The sequence below is a fragment of the Ochotona curzoniae genome, unplaced genomic scaffold (genome assembly GCF_017591425.1).
Source record: "Ochotona curzoniae isolate NIBS_2020 unplaced genomic scaffold, NIBS_Ocur_1.0 contig_2599, whole genome shotgun sequence".
Lineage (NCBI taxonomy): Eukaryota > Metazoa > Chordata > Mammalia > Lagomorpha > Ochotonidae > Ochotona > Ochotona curzoniae.
Window position 1 is genome coordinate 10784045 of NW_024465520.1, and position 20099 is coordinate 10804143.

Below are 20099 nucleotides of genomic sequence, written 5' to 3' on the forward strand. Positions count from 1 at the left end.
AAAGTGGTGCCTAGCTCTTATTTTCATTTGGCAAAGAAAAACAAAAAAAAGGCAACCTCAGGGTCGCAAGCCATCCTCCCTAGTAACAAAATAAAAGCTCAAAGCAGAAATGAAGATTTGGTGGTGATTGAGCAATCAGTTGGATCCTGGATTAAAAAAAAAATCACAGATTATTTTCCAGGCAGAAAACACACCAATGTCAGGGAGTCTGAAAAGAGTGTATTGTTGCAGAAAAGTGAAATATCAGAAGCAAGATCAGTCTACCGAAAATCTGATGCAGCAGAAGACAGTAGACATAGAATGTTCTTTTGTGGTTTTGGTGTATCTGACAAAAATTCAGAGATTACCTATTGTGTCAGGCACTATGGAATTTGGTCATAGACATGGTCCTTGCGCCCAGAAGCTCATAGTTTGAAAGCCAAATCAGACATTAAAAAATAATGACCAAATTAAATATGTGAACTGTAATAAACATCTCAAAAATGCAAGTCACCAAAAAAATGAAAAGCAATGGAGCTATATCTTGTTTAAATCCAAGAAGTGGATTTAAGCAAAAACAGCAGTATATAGGAAACCCTGAGTATGGAAAAAATCTCATCATACTTAAGGACAGGAAGGAGGCAAGTGTGAGCAGATGATGCCGGAGAGTCTGCACCATGTGCAGAAGATTTTGGAGAAAATTTCACCTTTGAAGGTCCTGAACTTGAGTTCTAAGTCACCTCTACTATAAAAGGAAGCATGTTGCTTTGAGGACATTGTTCCTTATCCTAAACCCTTAACAGATTCAGTTTCTATCCTAAAGTAATTCAGAGTTATTAATGAGGGAGTCTCAACAGATCAATAGCTCTTCTGAGCACTGGCATGTGGGTGCTAGGTCAGTTCTGTAGGGCCTCCCTGAAAGCATGCACCAGCAAACTGCCAACACTACCTTGCAGGAGAGTCAGGGGGGAAGTTCTGCTGGCAGGCATCAGTCTAAAGCAGAAAATCCTCTGCAAAGAGGTCCCTTCCTTTCCCCTCTCCTCCTGCCATAGCCTAGTATCAGCCAAGGCAGTCTGGCCTGTGGCTTTGGCTCTGTTTCCCTGTTTTGGGCAAAGGGAATAATGCTCATCATATGAGATTTCAGAGTTCTAATTATTCCAGTTACCTATTAAAACATAAGTCCTTCTGGGTTAACTGTGAAGATCTTATTAAGGAGGCTGTAATCCAGTATTCGCCAGTCCCTGGATTGCATTGCACACTCAGTCCCTGGGGTATGAACAGCCAGTTATAAAGCAAGTTCCCCAAATGTGAAATTGCCATCTTCCAACAGGTGAATAGGAATGAAAATTTGTTCATCTTCAGCATTCTAAAGTTAGGCACAGTCTTGGTATCTGAGAGACCAAAAGGACATTTCCCACGTTGATTTCTACTAAAATCCTAAGATGTAGAAAGTTTGAGTTCTTAAAATATATGTACCTTAAAGGGAGGCTACTCTAGAACTCTCTAGAATGACCCTAAGAAAAATAGCAAAGTGGATGGCAAAACTAAATTTAAAAAAAGAAATCAATGCCAATAAACCAAATACACAAATCAACAGTGGCTGGATTGTATGCAAAACAGAACTCCAACCCATAAGCTTTAGCCATCAATACAGGAAACCAATCATCACCTACATTATCCAGCCCAGGAAGCCAGGAGGGCTCTCTGTGGATCAAACACAAAGGGTTTAGAAAATCAGACAACCATCTCTAGCAAAATTCAGGAAATCAGACAACAAACACTATAATTACCAGCCCTAAATTGCAAAGCTTTGTCAATAACTGATGGCTTACCTAAGGTTTTTACTTTTCCTGTTTCCAGCTTAGAACCAACCAAGGAAAGCTAAATATGCACCACTCACCAAACACATAGTGCCATTAGTTTATACCCCCAAGCAGCTCAAACATCTTTCTTTTGATTCACTTCTCCTTCAAGATGCTCAAGCTTCTCAAACACTTGATGGTCTTCAGAGTTGCTTTTCGGTTATATTTCAAACAGAAATATAATCACAAGCCACCCTGAACTTGATCAGACCCACTGCAAGGATAATGCCAGCATAAGTGTGTCAAAATGTGACCAGCCACTGTGGCTTCATCTTAATGTCCTGAAGAAGCTTAACCCTCCACAGTGTGCAACATATGTAAGGGCATATTTCTAAACTTGCACTCACTGCTGTATGTGAAAAATGAATTTCACCTCTTGCATATTCCTTTCCTTTCCTTCTAAAGTAAATGATGACTGTTTCCTGTCACTTAAAGAATTATGGCTTTGCAACGATGCCCATGGTCTTTTTTTTTCCTGCAAATAATTACTTTGTGTTGCTACTTCTAGTGGAGTGTTTTATTTAGATTTATTTGTTTCAGAGGTAGAGTGATAAAAGAGGGAGAGACTGAAAGAGAGAGAATCTTCCCTCTGATAGTTCATTCCTCATATGCGCTCAGCAGCCAGGTCTGAACCAGGCTGAATTCAGGATCCAGGGACTCCAGGCTGCTCTCCCATGTGAGCAGCAGGGACCCAGGTAGTTGGGCCACAATCTAGTGCTTTCCCACGCAGAGCAGCCAGAACTCAAACAGGTGCTCCAACATGGGATGCTGGGCATTGCAAATAGTAGATTAGCCCCAACCCCTCTCTACCACAACACTGGCCCTTATTTTATTCATTCATGCATTTATTAGAGAGAGAAAGAGCACTCCTGTCTGTTAGATGATTGTTTCCATGGTGTTGGACCAGGGCCAAAGTTAGAGCCCGCCACTCAATTCTAATTTCCCACATGTGCCATGAAGACCCAACTACCTGCATTGTCACTTGCTGTCTCAGGACACACATTAGTATGAAGGCAAAATTGGAATCACAGCAGTGAGTTGAAGCCAAACATCTACTCCATGGTAGAGGCTTTGATCGGCACTCACCAAGAGTAACTTCCATTTCGTTGGCAACAATATGATGTTGGCCTACATCTTCCTTGTGCTAACCACCTTCAATCAGGAAAACCTGCAGCCTTTCCTCATTTCTACTGTATAGCATCCCCATTCCAAAACACAAGCCCTTGTGGCTGACACTCTTACTAGAAAAAAATGAAATCAGTATCCTTTACCTGTTCTCATGTGATTGGTTCCTATGTATTTCCACCACAGATTTGATTGGTTGCTGGTTGTATTCCTGAACCTCTGTGGATCTCTTGTTCTCATTCATAGTACCATGAGGAAGAAATACATGCCTGGTAAACCATAGCACTGAAGTAATATAAATTGTTAACAGCTTTGGATGTTGCTGGGGCTCAGGACACATCACCTCAAAATACCACTGTAGGGGACCACAATATGCCTTCCCAAAATAGGTTTGTTGGGCATATGGTTATTTTGAGAAACTAGAGAGAAGGAGCTCTGAAGAGTTGTTCATTTTAAGGAAAATTGCACTTGAATGAAGGAAATGTTCATTTGTAAGGGTGCCTCCTTTTCTGCACCCGGAAGAAAAGGACTCAAAATCTATGGTGACTTGTCAGTGAGGAAAACACACCTTAACTTCCCAGGACAAACCTGAGCCCTGTATGCCACACCTTTCCTGCCCCTCTCCTCTTGTCAGGGCCTTGCTCGACATACTGCTTTGTTTCAGAGAAGTATGGGATTTAAGCCTGAGGTTTAAAGTCTTGCTTTGAGAACTCCCAATCCACCTGTTTCTCTGGGTGACCCAAACCCCAGCCCTAATGTGTAGACTTACTTTGTAGATGTAGGTTTCCTTTGGCCCTACTCCTTCTCCCTGAAGCTGCAGTGCCTCTGTCTTCCTGTGAAGATTATGAATCAAACCCTCACAAACGGTTAGCTCGCTAAGTCAAGAGAGTAGGACCAAGGTTAAGCCGTCCCTATAAAACCCTTGGTCACAGAATTCGTGAGTCACTGATCACCTGTCTACTCACTATTCTAGTGCTATATTCAAGTTTGAGACACTTCACACAACTCCAGATTTGCATCTAACAAAACAATAACCATTTTACCACCAAATCCAAATAGGCTGGAAGCCATTTTGCCAGCACAGTATCCTCAGAATGCATTAGCTACCCATCAGTGACCAATGAAAGCAAGACCACAGCACTCTGGACAAAGCAGAGACCTGCACAGGAGATGATCATGCGCTGTTCAACCCCGATTTCAATCTGTAAGAGCCACAGCTTGTATCCACTGAAGGTTAAGGAAGTGAACAATAACCCCTCTTTCCTCTGAGTATTGCAAATAAATGTTCACTTCCTTCTCAGTGTTTGCTTTACTGTATGTCACGCAGGCAAAGCCTAGTTCAGAACACTTCTGAAATATGCATACCTCCCACATACATAGGAGGTCATTCAACTATTGTGTGTTTCTCTGCTGCTAATCTTTTGTGACAAGGATCTTTCCCAACTAAAAACAATGCAAGCAAAAACACTGTGAATGCTGTTTTCATCCTTTCTCCTCTCATTCTAAAATCAGAGGGTGAGAATTTGGCCTAACTGTTAACGTGTGTCTTGGGATCCCTGCACTGTAAATAGAAATGTTTGGATTCAAGTCTTAACTGCACTCTCAGTTCCAGCATCCTGCGGATGCATACCCTGGGATGGACCATGTGATGGCTCAAGGGCTTGGATTCCTGCCATGCTCGTAGGAGAGCTGACTGGAGTTCCTACTTCGTGCTAGCTCTCCCTTTCTCTCCCTCTCCCCTCTATTTCAACCTCCCAAACAGGATAAACTTTTAAAAAAATCTCGAAGTCTTACTTCAGTGTTTTCATTTAGTCATGTGCATACTTCAGAAGCCACACAAGCATATCAATTTAATATCTTAGAAATAGGAGCATATTGCACCACACTCCACTGCAAGGCCCCTCAGCCCATTTTCCCATCCCTACCTCTCTCTCCTGCCCTCCACTTAACTTTTCATTCCAAAACATGCTTGTGAACCATGAACTTTTTTTCTTCTCCTTTCACTTTCCTCTCCTCGTTGTTTATGACTTTCATTCTCTAATCCTAAGCTAGAAGATTTTTCTTGATTATAAAATCCTGCTAGTTTTCCCTATTTGAGGACAATGGGTTTAAGAGCATTTTAAAAGAAATACAGTTTCATTACCTCCACGGACAAAAAGATCGCACTAATTGAAAGGAGAATAATAAAATCTTGTGCTTTAATGTATCAGAGTTGCAATTTTACTATTCATGCTCTGGATGCAAATTCAGATTCACAAGCAGATGAGCATTTTTGTTTGTGCTCTTAATCACATTAGCAAGTCTTATTTTCTTCCATGCAGAAAATTCCATTACTCAGTAATATCCATCATAAAACAATGCCAGGGTTTACTATAACCACAAATATCCATCTCTAGGACTGGCCCAGTGCCCTGTTGACTAATAACTTCATCCAGTAGATGCTGTCTGACTTGCTCATGCAGGTGTCTGGTGATGATTCCCTCTGATGCTCAGTCCTGAGTGCTGTTTGGCAGCACACACTGCTGCTCCTCACCCATCAATTCCTCTGTCCCTAGGCCTGGGCCAAAGTCTACTGATCTGCTGATCCAGGTATCAGGCAAGGAGAACCTTGTCTTGGGATGGGTACAAACTTGAGCCAGGCATACTGATTCTCCTGCCCTAACACACATTAGAGATCTATGTAGTCTCTCATCCTTAGAAAACAGCAGGTGACCGAGGACTTAAGAAATCTATGACATTTTCTTTACCTTAAAAAAATACCATTGAGTGATAGATAATGTAAGAAATAGTGACTCTCTCTGATAATACCTTGAAGCTTGTAATTGATAAGATTCAAGGTATACTGCCACACCTTGGTGTAAGAGAGAAAAAAGTAATCATTTCTCACCCAACACTAGGTTCCTGACAGAGGCATCTGTAAAACATAGGAGAAAAATCACACAAATTTATTTAAAATAAACATTATATTGAGTGAGGCAGGGAAGTAACTAACAGAAGGAACTGAAATCATCAAACCCCACTTCCCTGCAGCCTCACGTACACTGAAGCTCCACTGCACTCCTCAACCTGACTCCCACATAATGGAAAACTGCTTATTTCGTATCTTCACTACTCAAAACTGGCCCCTGTTAGAAATAATTAGCATGTCTACATTCCCACTGCAACATCCAGGTCACCATAAGAAAATGATCATAGTTGACTGACATACCTACTTTTATCATGTACCTGATGCCATGACACTTTTGAGTTTTCCAAAAAAAGGGGGCAAGGGAGTGAGGAAGGGAACCATACTCAAGACTGTTACAAACTTCACCCCTTAGGAATATTCAAGTAGCCCATCCTACATACCACCTTGTATGCTTCCAGTTCATACAAGGAACGGCCCCGAACCTTGTTGAATGCAGCTTTCTCTTCAGCATGCCTACACTCCTTCTAGGGTATGGACTTTCCCTTGGTATGCAGATAAGTCTTACTTCTCTGCTCATGTTTCCCTACATTTTACCCTGGAATTCCTGCTGTGTCAGGGACAAGAGCTTGGACCCTGCCTTCCCTAACATCTAATAAACCAGCCAGGAATCTAATAAACCAGCCTGGAACAAGAGATGCCAAGCCTGCTAAGACACCTGCCAGTGTCTTTCTCACCTTGCACTTCATTTCATTTTGTCTTTCTCCCTGTTTTCATTCCCTTTCAATCTACTATGGAATAACTCTTCTCTCTTAATATTTATATATTTTTATTAGAAAAGAATATTTCACACAGAGAGAGAGAGACAGAGAGAAAGAGAGAGATCTTCCATCTGTTGGTTCTCTACTCAAATGGCTGCAATGGCCAGAGCTGAATCAAAGCCAAGAGCCAGCAGCTTCCTTTAGATATCCTCTACAGGGTCAGGGTCCCAAGGACTTGAGCCAATTCCCGCTGCTTTCCCAGGTTCTAAGCAGGGAACTGAATGGTGAGTGGAGCAGCCAGAACACATGGGATGTGTCTCATATGGAATTCCAGTGCTGCGGGTGCAGGATTAGCTCACCACCAGCCAGGCCCCAGGAATAACTGCACATAACCCAGCTGTGTCCACTCCCTCCAATAAGTTTAGGGGCTGAGAAGACCAAGATCTGGCACTGTGCAGATTGGACACCTGTGGCTGCTACTTGCCTCCAAGCTTCGCGGTGTCTAGAACACCCTTCCAACACCATCTGATCATGGATTCGCTACGTTGCCTCCCTCTCTCTTGCTCACATTTTTTGAAGTTCCAATCTTTGACCACTCAGGATCAGAATTCCGCCGTTTATTTCATCATCTTCAGCAATGAGGTCTTTATCTGCCACATATAAACATTTGCTTATTACACAGCCACAAATTCTATTACACTTAACCCCTGAAAACTCATTCTAAATCCATAGGAAACCTTTTGTCATTTGACTTTCTTAACCCCTAAAATCCCACCCCTACCCATGTACTTCAGGATTTCATTTTCTCAAGCATTTGTTCCAATATCACCAATTCCCATATCCAGGGAACCATCCACAGCAAGGGCTCTTGGAACGTGACTGATGGGTATTCTAAGCAATACCGCACTCAAAAATTTCTCTGTATGCTTCAAAAGAGGAATTCTCCACCTTACCTTCAATTGCTAACTTTCAGAAATTATTTTAAAATGCACATCTAACTGCTGCAGCCTGAAAGCAGGCACCAAGTATGCTACCACCTTACTAAAAATGTTAAAAATATGCCTCCAATCCTCTTGTGACCAGCCCATGTCTCATTCTTATGGAAAGTCACAGGAACCATGGACATTCAAAGTGAACAGCCTGAGGATATTTGGGCACTACAAGTCATACTCAGGATCTCTGACACCACAAAGGAGACTTTGGATCATGAAGAGGATCTTTCAAGTATTGGCAACTGCCTGCCCATCCCCATGTACTCACTCTTGGATTGTTTCTGTAAACATTGGGAAACCTAAGCCCGCATTACGGCATAGTAGTAAAGGCATTGTCTGTGGCACCAGCATCCCATACAGGTGCCGATTCAAGTCCTAGTTGCTCCACTTCTGATCCAGCTTCTTACTAATGTGCCTGGGAAAGCAGCTGAGGATGCATCACATACTCAGGACCCAGCACTCATGTGGGAGACTTAGATGAAGCTCCTGCATTCTAGCCATTTTAGCCAGAACCAGCCATTGTAGAGTGAACCCGCACATGGAACTCTCTCTCTCTCTTTCTCTCTCTCTCTCTCTGCTTTTCCTTAAATAAACTTTAAAAAACTGTGGAACCCTTAAACTAGGTGTTAAAAACAAGAGGTTTATTATTTTCTCTGACAACACCAACTGGTCATAATATAAGTCAGAGAATACAGAAACCTGGCCACCAAACAGGATCCTCAACTTTAATAGTGTACTCTAATTTTATTTCTTTTGGTTTTTTCTTTTAAAAAAATTATTGAAAAGTCAGACCATATTTACAGAAAGAAGGAGAGACACAGAGAAAAATCTTCTGTCTACTGGTTCACTTTCTAAGTGGCTGCAACATCCAAAGCTGAGCTGATCCAAAGCCAGGAGCCAGGAGCCAGAAGCCAGGAGCTTCTTCTGGGTCTCCCACATGAGTTCAGGGATCCAAGGCTTTGGGCCACCCTATATTGTTTTTCCAGGCTACAAGCAGGGAGCTGGATGGGGAGCGGAGCAACCAGGATACAAACTGGTACCCATATGGAATCTGAGCTTTTGCAAGGTAAGGATTTAGCCACTGACCCATTGCGTTGGGTCCAATTTGACCTCTTTTGCTAGAGATTGTCAAGAGGTCAGCAATTTCTATGTCCAGACTTTGTTTGTGCTCTTTAAAAACCCCACACTTAGAGAAAACAGTGGACAACTTTTGTGCCATTAATAGTATGAACAGTGCCCTGGAATAAATTGAGAATAGTAGCCAGTAGGTTTAACAGTGCAAAGTTTTTTTTTGCTACAAGTTTAGTGTTTGACAAATAAGAGACTAACGTTTCCTTTTCTAATGTCAATTCATTCTTATGTGTAACAGAATACCAGAAGTTAATAGCTCTTTGCCTTCTGATAGACTAATTTCGGGCTGAATTATAAAACCTCCTAGTCTTTCTTTTAGAAATATGTGCTCTAAAAACTCAAAACGTCAAAGTCATCGAGTCTCAGTGACTCCTCAACTGCACCCATGAGCGTACGTCCTTGTTATTTCCCAAAGATGTCCTGAAGAACAAGTTTCATTGTATCTGCCACTGCAACTGGATTACATTACAACCTCTCATCCTTTACCTGTGCATGATGAACCCACTGCCTTGCAAGGGGAAGGTACCTCACTGTATTAATTATTCAGCTGTTGTTGAGGCAACAATGGGAGAGTCTTGCTATCACTTTCGAGTAGTGTAAGTTTGTCTGAGTCCGGGGCTGTCTTCTCCAGCTCCATGCCAATTGTTCAGCATTTATGTGTTCACTACTGAGACTGTTATGGAAAGCGATATCCTCATGACTGACATGATAGCCATACCAACCTCGTGATTATCTGAGAAAAAGAACAGATGAACAACATCTGGGATGTTAGTATATTCGCTACTCAAGAGAATTTATTATACACTTGTCTCAATGCACATTACATGTATATTTTATGTAGAAATATGTCTGGTTGTATGCATGTATAAATATTTATACACGTTTTATGTTTTGTTTTACCACTGATACTGTGCTATGTCAGGTTATAAGTCAAATGTGTTATTTAACTCTTTTTTAATTTACTCCTATTTCCACATAGGAAAAGAACTTGAAAATTCACTGATTTGTATCCTCTGTTCCTGTATAAAATATAACAAGCTTAAGTTTCTCATTTTTAAATAGCACACTTTACCTATAATGTGTCCTTGAATTCTTTTGCATTGGAGACAATCGCATGTACCCACCCACCTAGCAGCAATATGACAGGGAATTCTAAAAACTGAAACCCAAAGAATTGAGGAAATACGTATTTTTATTTTTATTTTTATTTTTAGGCTAATGGAAAAGTGGGTAGTCAAAGAGAGCTGCACTGAGACCGAGGGAGCATGACTGAATGACAGCACACTTAGGACACCTCAGCAAGGCTCGCTTCTTCAGATGGCTTCTCTAAGTCCCTGTTTTCACAGGGGTGAGTGTATTCCTTTTGTCCAAATAGAGGAAGAGCATCTCCCAAGCAAGGTTCTACTGGCTTGCTTCAGGTGAGTAAGGAGGTGGTTCTCAAATGTCAAGCTGCTATGTTTGGGCTTATGTATGTGCTTTATCATTAGCCTGTTGAATATTTCAAACTAAACAAATTCAAAAAAACACAACTTTGGAAGAAATTCTCTCACCTTCCCCCAAAGCAGGACATAAGTCTCTTCTATGAGCATCATCCCTATCCATACCCAAAAAAAAAAAAAAAAATCTGATTTCCTCTGGAGACAAAGCTGTGCTAAGAGGAATTTTAGCCTACTCAACAGCATCGCCCATATTTCCGCGCAAAGCTTCAGTCTGACTGGCAGAAAATTTTAAAAAAAACGTCCTAAAGATCCATTTTGTGATACATGTTAACCTTGGAAAACAGACTCTTTCAGTGTCTCATCATCATTGGTATATGTTCATTGTATTGTTAATACTTATTAATACTGTTGATGAGTTGAAACAGGAAGAATTATTCCCGGGGCAATATTCCCCCTCTGTTTATATAGGTGAACTATTGCTATCAATGACATTTGCTGCGAGCTGGATGGCAAAGGTGATTGGTTGGTTGGTTGGTTGGTTGGTTGGTTGGTTGGTTGGTTGGTTGGATACTAATAGAGAGACATGTGAAACAATTGTTCTTTGCGGTAAAAAAAAGTGCAAGTGAGTCTTTACTTTTATAATGGAAATCAGTGATAACTGTCCCTGTTATTTATAGAGATGCTGAGAATTGAGTTTTTAGGAAACATGTCTGGGACAGTTCAATATCCCCAGTAGATTTGTAATCCTAATAAGTAGAAATAGCCACATAAATACTGGAGATAAAATTTGCCTTGAGTGACTTCAGTAGCTTTTAAAGTAATTATTCACTGCTAGAATATAATTATACAATTGTCAATAAAGTGGCTTAGTGATAGAAACAGAATTGTTGGAAATATAATGAAGATTAAAATAGGCAGGAATGGGTCGGTAGTCTAGTGGTTGAGATGCCCGCACGTCACTCTTCAAAGAGCCCTCCGCAAGGCGTTTTTGCATTTCAAGCATGCTGAGTGGCAGTGATGGGGTAAAAGTAGACCAAGAAAATTTTACTGCAGAGTTCTAAATGATGTTAAATTTAACTTATTAGACAGTAATAATTCCTAGTTCGCTAACTAATTAGGCATCACTGACAGGCAAGAGAAGTTCTCAAAACTTAACTGAAGAGGTAGTTGTTATATGTTATATATCAATTAGGTGTTAGTGTCAGCACAGATCAGATTTTAAAATGTTCTACCGACGTCATTTCAAGCACTGAGAGATCGGTCCTCATGGCAAAGTGCTGCCCTTTATAAATGCCACATCTCTTTAATATTAATGTTACTTGATTTAAACTCCTGGAAGAATGAATCTAAAGATGGTACAACTCATGAGGGCAGCATGGCTTCTAATGAGGAGTAATACTTAGATCAGAAGTCCTATGGATAGTGTTATTTGTTTACTAAGGTCCAGCAGATGAATTTTTTTATGCTATCAGTCTGTAGCTAAAACTGTGTGAGCACCAAAGTTGAGATGTTGTGGTTTATATATATTCATAGCTTCAACAGTATCATGATCCGTTATGGTTAAAAATGGGTTATTGAATTTATATAGTAAGCATAAAATTAAGCAAATAATTTATACAATGAAAAGTAAATAATTATTGGTAACAGTATTTACAGTTCACACTATTTCTATTTTACAAGTATCTATTGTGCTTCTGTGAGAGAAGGTTTCACATGATGAAATGCAATTATAAGGGCATGGTCATGGAAATATTGCAATTCCTGTATCATAGAAAAAGTTACATTTTGAAATTATAATTGGAGTGGATATAGAAAAGTCATATTGCTATTACAAACAATTTTGAAGAATTTGATTCTCGAGGGGTAGTGTGCTTGAGTATGTCAAGTATCTTGAGTACTTAAGCCTTGCATAGATTGGTTCTTAAATTGTCTTGTATGATAAGAGCCTGCTTCTTATTTGAAAGTAAATACTTCTACAACTATAAATATTATTACCACTATTGTAAAACCACGTTCCTTTGGATGACACCAAATTTTACATTGTACATATCTGTAGAGCCTGGATAAACTGATTATTAACATATAATAGATTTGGGAGGAAGAGGACAAATTAATTTCCAAAAACACCATTGTTTGATGGGCCTTCAGCTCATGTGACATATGCATTGTGTATTCTGAAAATACTGAAAATCAGTATACAAAGCTACCTGTTCCTATAGATAGGATATAATGGAAATTAGGTAACAGCATAATACATGTTATTGTAATGGTTAATTTTATGTAACAACTTAGCTAGAACACAGTTCCCAGATATTTTGTCAGACATATATACATGTTGTTGAGGCATATTTAGATGACATTTGCAGTTAATCAGTAAACTTTGAATGAAATAGGCCTCCAAAGAAAGAGGGATTTATGCCAGCAATCTGCCGTTGGTCTTGGGCTATAACATCAGCTCTTCCCCCAAGTGTCCAGCCTGTCATTCTCTCTGCAAAACAGAGCAGGCCAGTCAACTGGAAACACAAGTGGGAGTGAGTGCTACATTTTTGAAGCAAGATTTCTTCTGCAGATATCACAAATTCTCTCATTGTAACTGCTACCCTGGCATCCATCTTTAGACCTGACAGAAGTTTTCTGAAATCAGATGCACCTAGTTAAAGCAACCCTCTCCCTGTGTTATGTAAAGTATGTGTTCCTCATCCTATTAACCTAAAACTCAATATATCCCATAGCTACTGACCAAAATAAAGCCTGTCAACATCAGAGTCATGGAACTAGCTGCCGCCTTCCTCTGTGTGTTCTGTAAACCAGAATGTTATCTCAAAATGCACACCTCACCCCTGAAAATTTTAAGTGAGAACACCCACGCACCTTAATAAATGTGCAACCCCCTGGTTCCTCCTGCTCCCTGCCTACTGGCTGAGTTCCCTGCACCTCCAGGCTTCCAGAACACTTTCTTGTGGACACCTCCAACCTCTCTGGGACCTGCAGCTAATCCATATGCTCAACCTCATGCATCCTGGATTTGCCACCTGACTGTGTCTTATCTGACTCCATTGATCCTAATTGTTCCCTAGTCAGGGCTCTCCTAGAGAGTGGCTCGTTTGACTTATGACAACTCTGGACACAGAGACCTCAAGATCAAATTAGAAATTATAGCAAATCACAACTGGAAATCTCAGTGTTTGTAAGGTCTTCCAACTGATTGGATAAAGGCCCACCTGCGTTACCTAGGGGCATTTCCTTTAAAGCCAACTGATCACAAATGTTAACCACCTATATGAGACACCTTCACAGCAACGCCTAGTTTAGTGCCTGATTAAATAACCAGATATGGAGTCAGCATTGTGGGGTAGTAGGATAATCTTCCACCTATGGCACTAGGATCCTAAATGGGCACTGATTCAAGTCCCAGCTTCTCCACTCCCGATTCAGATACCTGTTTATGACCTAAGAAACCAGTGGGCCATGGCTCAAGTCCTTCTGTGCCTACACCCACATGAAAGACCTGGAAGAAACTCCTGGCTCCTGACTCAGTTTGGCTTAGCTCCAGCCATTGCAGCCTTTTTAGGAGTGAACCAGTGGATGGAAGATTCTCTCCCCATCCCAACCCCTCTCTTTATTTCTCTCTGTAACTCTGCCTTTCAAATAAAAATAAATCACTTTTTTTAAATAACCAGATATAATAGCCTTGCTAAGACAACACAAAAAACTAGCTATTGTATCATCATTATGGGGGGGGGGGCGAGTATAAGCTAGACTTAATTGATGGAAGCATGACAAGTAGAGCTCGTGAGGCCCCTCCCCTTCTCCAGAGGGTCTGGGATGGAGACTGTGAAAGGCAGATTCTCAGTGTGGTGGGGACTTAGTGGGGGCAGGGACTCCCCAGCAGCCTCGCTCTTCCTCTGGTGCTCTTGCTGGAGTCCATGGTCCTGGGGGGCTCTTACTCCTTGGAGGCCATGTGGACCCTGAGGTCCACCACCCTGTTGCTGCAGCCAAATCCGTTGTCATGTCAGATGAGCTTTGCAAAGTGGTCATTGAGGGCAATGCCAGTCCCAGCATCAAAGGTGGAGGAGTGGGTATCAATGTTGAAGTCACAGGAGACAATCTGTTCCTCGGTGTAGCCCATGATGCCCTTCAGGGGGCCCTCTGAGGCCTGCTTCACCACCTTCTTGATGTCATCATACTACGCAGCTTTCTCGAAATGGCAAGTCAGGTCCACCACAGACAGGTAGGGAGTGGGCACATGGAAGGCCCTGCCAGCAAGTTTCCCATTCAGCTCGGAGTAACCTTGCCCACAGCCTTGGAGGCACCAGTGGAATCCGGGACGATGTTCTGGGCAGCTCCACGCCCATCACGCCACAGCTTCCCAGAGGGGCCGTCCACTGTCTTCTGGGTGGCAGTGATGGTATGCCCTGTGGTCATGAGGCCCTCCACAATACCAAAGTTGTCATGGATGACCTTGGCCAGGGGAGCCAAGCAGTTGGTGGTTCAGGAGGTGTTGCTGACAATCTCAGGGAGTTATTATACTTCTCGTGGTTCACTCCTATCACAAACATGGGGGCATTAGCAGAGGGGACCGAGATAATAACCTTCTTGGCCCCACCCTTCAAGTAAGCCCAGCCTTCTCCATGGTAGTGAAGACATCGGTGGACTCCACCACATACTGAGCACCATCATCGCCCCATTTGATGTTGGTGGGATCTCGCTCCTGAAAGATGGTGAAGGCTTTCCCATTTATGACAAGCTTGCCGTTCTCAGCTTGACTGTGCTGTGGAACTTGCCATGGGTGGAATCATACTGGAACATGTAGACCATATAGTTGAGGTCAACGAATGGGTCATTGATGGCCACAATGTCCATTCTGCCAGAGTTGAAAGCAGCCCTGGTGTCCAGGCATCCGATGCGGCCAAATCTGTTCACTCCGACCTTCACCATCTTGTCTCAGGGATGCACTGCACAAGAGGCATTGGCTGTCTATAGCACCAGGAGGAGCAGAGAGCCGTATCATCATTATTAAACAGAAAATAAAGCCAAAGGCTTCCTGCACACCTGATCATCACTGACTTCTTCTGTAGAAACTAACTGGACAGTTGAAAAACTTCACTGTTTGAAAAAGCAATAACTATTGTAATAGATGTGAAGTATGCTGCTGCAGCCAGGACCATTTCTATAGTAAATGTATGGCACATGCATATACCATACCCTAAAACCCCATTGATAGTACAAATGAGATTTTTTTTAAAAAGACTATTCATTTGAGAGGCAGAGTCACAGTGAGAGAGGGAGAGAGAGAGGAGAGATTTTCTATCTGCTGGTTCACCTTCCAAATACCAGCAACAGCCAAGGTTGGAGCAGGCCAAAACCAGGAGCCAGGAATTCTACCTAGGTCTCCTATCTGGTAGGCAAAGATCCAAGACTCCAAAAAGGACTCCTATGTGGGCTGCAGGCATCCCGCACCATGACTTAACCCACTCTATCTCATCTCCCACCTGTCACTATCTCTATATAACCAAAGGGTTATCTTGATTTCAGAATAATACATCATGATCAGTGCGATTGTTTTGAAAAATTAAAAGAATCAGAATAAATATTAATATAAAATAGGGGTCTTTGTATAATGATCAATGATTTGTTAAATATATGATAATTCTGTCTTTGAATACTAGAAGCAACAGTAAAACCTGCAACAATTATCATATACTAACAATAAACTGTCTTATTTGGTATTTATCAGGTGGCTTCATGTTAACAATTATATTAAAACACATGCCATCCAAATTGAAAAAGCACCTGCTAAAGGAAGAGTGAAAATAGAGTGTGTGGACCTAAAAAGGGCCTTTTTACAGCTGTACAGACATTTCAGCAGGCCTACACTAAGGAATTTATGCAGAATTATTCTGGAGAGTATGAATGCCCAGGGTGTTGAAGTTCAACCTCGCACAACACCCCACCCCTCTTGGTGTTGTCTCTGCATTCCAGGTACACACGTCACTGAGAATTAGAGGTGGACAGCGGTTCAGATGCCACATACCAGAGCTGGGCCTCCAGCTCCCCTATTCATGTCAAATATGCTACTGTGGCTTCTCATCGGGTCTATCTAGAATCATCTTGGGTCACCTTCAAGCTGCTCTATCTGATTCATGCCCCGGGGGTGGAGGGACCACTATGGAAAATGTGGAAATCCTTGTTAGTCACTTTTCTTAGAATATGTGCTGGGTTCAGCTATCTTCAAGGCCTAAAAGATTATACACAGATTAAGCTATCTCCAGAGGCCTAAAAGATTATACACCAAAAATTCAGGATAACAGCTCTGGAAGCTTGACAGACACACAAGGTCCTTTGTGATCTGGCATCACCCCATGTTTCTGACATCGTCTCTCATCACTGCCCTCCACTGCCATCCCACACTTCACTTCTACCAGACCAAGGAATCTACCTACACTTTTGCTATTCATCCTGCCACACTTCCTTGTAAGATTTATTTATTTTAAGGGCAGAGTTACAGAGAGTGGGAAATACAGACAGATCTCCCATCACTGGTTCATTCCCCAAATGGCCACAATAGCCAGAGCGGGGCCAGACCAAACCCAGGCGTTTCATCTGGATCTTCCACAGGGGTGCTGGGCACCCAAAACCTAGGTCATCTTCTGCTTTCTCAATAGTCAGAAGCTGGATCAGAAGTGAAAAAGCCAGGGTCAAACTGGTAAACACACGGAATGCTGCACTGCAAACAGCAGCTTGCTCCAATGCCCTCCTCCCCCACTGACTTTTAAGATGTTGTTTTCTGGGCCCAGTGTGGTAGTCAAGCACTAAAGTCCTTGCCTTGCACGTGCTGGCATCCCATATGGTCACCAGTTCTAATCCTGGTGGCCCCATTTTCCATCCAGCTTCCTGCTTGTGGCCTAGGAAAGCAGTTGAGGACGGCCCAAAGTTTGGGACCATGTAACCACAAGGGAGACTGGAAGAAGCTCCTGGCTTCTGACTTAAGATTGGCTCAGCTGCGGCCGTGGCAACCACTTGGGGTGTAAATCAGTGGATAGAAGCTTTTTCTGTCTCTCCTCCTCTCTGTCTATCTGACTTTTCAATTAAAAAATAAAATCAATCTTTTGAAAAAGAAAGATGTTGTCTCTCATTGGAAAGTTTCTTCCTCACTTTCATCCTGGGGACTCCATTCTGTCCTTTCAGATCCAACAGGTGTAGACTGTGAAGTTTTCTCTGTCCTTGTCTTGTGCATTGATGAGCCTCATACTCCATACACTTTTACATTATCACACCACTATGCTGTGGTGTTTTCATGTCTGTCTCCCAACTTAGTAAGCATCCTAATGGAAAGAGCCAAATCCCTACCACACACATGTCTTCATTGTTTCATCTCCCAACACACAGCCTAGCTCAGAATAGGCACCTAGTAGATGCTTATTTGAAAAAAAATGACAGATTCCAATCTTCCACTCTGTGTGTTGTTAGCCATGGTGGCCAGCTCCATCACAGTGAAATCATGTGTTATCCTTGCAGCAGAACCAGAAAGGACAAGACAGGTCTTCCCGCAGGGACCCTAAATTAATGCACTGTCTTTTGCTGTAACCAAATTTTGGATGTTGGAAATTTTATAAAGAGGTTTGTTTGGCTCATGATTCTGGTGGCCGGAGGGTCTAGACATGGTACCAGTATCCTGCATTAGGACTTGTAGCTACGGCACAACACAGCCAGAAGGCAGAGAAGGAACTGACTCTGTGTGGAATGGCCAAGCATGCGGATGGGCCTCACTTTACAGCAATCCTGGCCTGTGAAAGCAAACTCACCCTTACAAGACCAGTATGAATCTTTTTGGTGCCTCCATGATCTCTTTACCTGGAACTAGGCTTCACTTTTTCACTACCCCAACACAGCCACATTAGGAACCAAGCTTGCATCACATGAACTTTTGGGAACACAAACTATTCCTACTGGAATAGGCCAGAGCTCAGGTAGTTGCCTGTCTGATGAAGATGCACATTAACTCCTCTTTTCTCCTCTTTTCTTTCCTTTTCTTCCCTAGAGTATGTTCCCAAACATTATACTTTGCATCCATACTCCTTCCTGGCACTGTCATTTAGCAATCAACTGTAGCATTCTGCAATAAACCCAATCCCCTCTTCCTGCAGCACAAGACGGGGGGATACTCTAAAAACTGAATCCTTCCCCTTGTGGCCATAAGCACATTAGTCTTTGAAATGCCTTTCTGTTATATTTGCAGAGTTCTTGTCCTTTTCAAAGTTATTTCACATGGCATGTTCATTTGAGCAACACCTGGGCAAAGTAAGCTGACAAGATCTAGGAGTCCCATTTGGCATATGCAGGAAAGACTGCAAGAGCTCTCCACTACCCTGTGACTCCAGCCAAAACTTGACGTCAGATCTTACAACATCTAATCCTGGCCTCCACACATTACACCATATCACATACACCCCATTCCATCCCCAAGATCCGCTCATCCAGAACAAACTAACCCAGCTAATCATATCCTGATTCTGTTCATGGGATGTTCGGTGCAGAAGGCAATAGTAACAGACAAGTTGTAAACTAAGCTAGAAACCGAGGTTAACAAGAATCATCTCAACTACAAGTTTGTTGTTAGACACTACTGCAATTGATTGGTTAGTATACTGAAAATGTTACATTAACTATTCAATTAAAATTCCTTGCATTTACTTAATGGCCAAAAATGTGCATATTGTGCCTTTCAGAAGATGAGCTAAAGTTACAGGTCACAGTTGCCAACAAAGGAGATACAAAGACTGCAATTCACCCTTCTATGAACTCACCACAGATTTCCAGAAAGTTCTATTCTGAGATGTTAAAAGGTGGCTGAAAAGGATAATTTTTTTTCCAAAAATGCTTCAGTAAGATCTTATTCTCCGACAATCAATTCTACTTCTCTCTCTCTCTCTTTTTCTCTCTCTCCCACCCCACCCTTACTCTTTTTCTTTCACTTTTGGTCTTTAGATTAAAATGCCTTATCCCATTCACAGTGAAGCTAAAGTATCTCATTCAAAGAATGCAAATGAATGACAGATATTGTCAAAGGAAAATTAAATACACTAATGACCTTTCCTTGCTTTGGGCAAGAATTCATCTTTACTTTGAAGAACATAAAATAAAAAGATGTCCTTTGTAATGCTTAAGTAATTCAACTTACTTCTCCAAGGTGATGTGACCCATATCATTTCATCATTTCAGAACAGTAGTTACATGAGGTTCCAAAATGAAATGTGATTGCTAAAACTAAAAACCAAGCACATCACAGTGAAAAATTAAAATTCATACTTTCTCTACTTTGTATTGTTTGATGCTTCCACTTAAATCGCTTTCCAGGTTGCCAGAATGAGAGTCTTTTACAAAACTGTGTGTTAAGATCTTGGCCTGTCTACTTCCATTTCACTGCAATTGGAAGAGGATGAATAGAAAAGGGTGCAAATAACTTCTTTAATTGCTCGATCCCTATTACACATACCTCAGGACCCTGATCTTGTTTCTTAGGAATAGCCAGAGCCTGCATAGCTTTCCCTAACAAACAAGCCTAAAACTGAGTCAGGAAATGAAAAATGTTCCTACTCCAACTAGCATGGATTCCTCTAGTATTCTCCCCATTTATTGCATCTTCCAACTTTCTTTTGCAGACAGTTTAGAGCTGAACATATACTTCTTGGCTTTCATCCCTGAATATTGCCTTAAAACTCAGTTTAGATGAGCCCCTTAAACATTTTTCCTTCATCGAGGGCTCCTCTCCTGTGTCTCCATGAAACACTGTGCACAGAGGCTGAAGTATCTGAAAGCTATGATTTAAACCCTGGACTTTCAACTCATTGCCATATCACTTGGAGAAAATACAAGGAGTTAATTGTCTAAGTTTTCTTATCTGT

General features: G+C 41.7%; 1 pseudogene; it reads right to left on the reverse strand.

The window, feature by feature from the left end:
- Positions 1 to 14137: 14137 nt before the first annotated feature.
- Positions 14138 to 15192, reverse strand: LOC121152748 (annotated as a pseudogene).
- Between the last annotated feature and the right edge of the window lie 4907 nt (positions 15193 to 20099).